Source organism: Nansenia antarctica (assembly GCF_963989245.1).
Source record: "Nansenia antarctica genome assembly, chromosome: 12".
NCBI lineage: Eukaryota > Metazoa > Chordata > Actinopteri > Argentiniformes > Microstomatidae > Nansenia > Nansenia antarctica.
The window spans coordinates 18,879,698-18,882,197 of NC_137682.1; the positions used below are offsets into that span (position 1 = coordinate 18,879,698).

At 39.2% G+C, this 2,500-nt stretch overlaps 1 protein-coding gene across 1 annotated transcript in view; it reads left to right on the top strand.

The window, feature by feature from the left end:
- The window catches only part of dok6 (docking protein 6), a gene marked incomplete at both ends in the record, with an annotated part of 43,028 nt that overhangs the window by 31,416 nt on the left and 9,112 nt on the right, over window positions 1-2,500 (top strand). The window lies entirely within an intron of this gene.

A 2,500-nucleotide genomic window follows, 5' to 3' on the forward strand; every position in this document is an offset into this window, starting at 1 on the left:
GTTTCTACTCTATTTCTCCATAGCAACTCAGTGTTGACCTTCACATTGGCCCCTTCACACATAAAATAATGCGCTCCTTGAGATAGATTGAAAGTCGTTTTTTTGTTTGTTACGCAACCTCCTATTTACGCTGACCACTGCGGCCTCTAAGAACTATCCAATTTTTTCTTTCTTTTTTCTTTCCAAGTTCTTCTGACTTTCTTATGACTTTTTTTTTTGTCTGCCTCATCCCTTTTAAACAATTTCAAAGAGCTGTCTGTTTTTATCCCGACTTCATGCTTATGTAAGCTGGTTTGAATGATAATTCTAGTTTGATGTAGTTGCAAACACAGTGGGCTGCTGGAATTACGGCACTAGTGTGGAGAACCTATTATTATAATGATGCATTTGACCAAATAGAAATAAGCTGCTTTTGTGCTCTTTATACGTGGTGGGTTTTGACACATGGAGAGATGGGACGGTGTGTGTTCCGGCCTTGATAGAAGCTGCAGGTAATGGCTTCTGTCAACTGGTGTCTGCTCTTTTGATTAGACTTCTGATACTGTCTATCTGTATGTGTCCCCCAATCCTCCTGATGTTCGCACGTTATTGTTGGAAGCCCTCTTCTCCCAGAACATTCATTTGTTGCCTTGCTGTGGAATGAAATGCTTGAAAATGGGCCATGAAAAGGAGTGAGATGAAAAAGAGACATTCTGTCCAAAAGTCACTTTGACTTTATGACAATCCCTCAATGTCTTAAACCCTACTGGGGAGGCTCTTTTATAAAACCTTTAAGGTTACTTGGAGTACCACTGCTGCACAAAGTCTTCACTGCCATTCTTCACAGTGTCCTGCGCTGCAGTGTTGAGGAAGCTACTGTGAACATTTATTCAACTACTGTTAGTGTATTTCACTAATACGCTGAGTAAATTGATCGCATCATAATCATAGAATACCATGACAACAAAGCTGTCTGGGGGACAGACATTTTTAGCAACTTTGTATTGGAGATTTATTTGAGTCAATAAAGCTATTTTAGGAGGTTTTCGTTCAGCGTGGTGTTGACACATTTTGATTTGATATTCAAGACGTGTGTGGTGGTGCAAGTAATGTGGCTAATGTGCTAAGTCGCTAATATAGCGGAAATTAACTATTTCGGGAAAAGAAAGATCTTTTAATCTGCTCAAGAAAACCTTTTTATCCTTCAACATGTCCAACTGTTCTCTGTTACAGAATGTCTATACAACCTCAAGGAAAGTATTACCCCACGTTTCTGATTTATAGACACACTCTGAACCCCATCATGATTACTCTTGTGTTGCAGCAGAGTGGACTAGTGGCATTGTGGACAGAACAATGTAATACAAACCATAAGGTTGTGGGGTTGAATCCCAAGTGGTGTCATAAAGACCAATGTTTGGGGCGCTTAGGTGGCGTAGCGGGTTAAGCGTCGACCATGTAACCGCAGGGTTCCCGGTTCGATTCCGGCCTCGGACATATCCTGCATGTCATCCCTCCTCTCTCTCTCTCTCTCACCCATCCTTCCTGTCAAAATCTCTACTATCTCTATCAATGAAAAGAAAAATAGGAGTGGGACTACCCCACTCAGAAAAAAATAAAAAATAAAATAAAGACCAATGTTTATTCAATCCTAATGGATGGAGAAAGTACTCATATACGTAGATCAGGGTTAGGGATTCAACCCATTATAGATAAAGTCAATGTTAAGTAAGGCATTCAAGTTCTATTAAAACTGACATCTTTTAACTTATAATACCTAAATAGGCAACATTTTTTAAAACAATTAGTTTCAACTGTGAGATGGTCTGATGCTGACCATCAACTGCCAATGTGAAGAAAACATTCATGTTCAACCCATGATAAATAATGTAGCAACATTTGATGATGACCATCCAATAACCACAAACCAACACGGTATGATCGTGTTATCACATTCTACTGGGCAACGCTTGGTTTTAACGTTGCCCCACAGTTTATTTTTAGTTCATTCCATTGTCTCTCTATGGTTGGCAAAAGACAGTGAATCAACATCCTTTTAGTTACGTTTATACAATCTTGAATGAATTTAGACGTTGCTGCACCATACTATTTATCGTCACGACCGATATACAATGTCACAACCAAGAACCGATGTTAATAAAATGTCGTTTTTTCTAAAAATGCTCATGGGGACGCTATCCTCGAGATATATAGTTTGTCAAACTTTGAAAAAGAAGTTTAATACATCAAAATGACTTGGTCCATCACACGACAGGCAGTTACTGAAAGATGACTACTTTACTGTCGTCTGTATGACAGAAACTGAAATGACTGAAACGCTCTGAGAAATCACTCAGAAATAGAAAAACAGGTGAGGTGGGGGCAAAACGGGGAGTCGGGACATTTGAAGGGACATTTGAAGTTCAAGGGCTCGAATAATACTTACATTCTTTCTTTAATGTTCTACTCCCACAATGTCTTGTGTACCTGTTAGTTTTTTCCAAACACTATCTGTCCATCT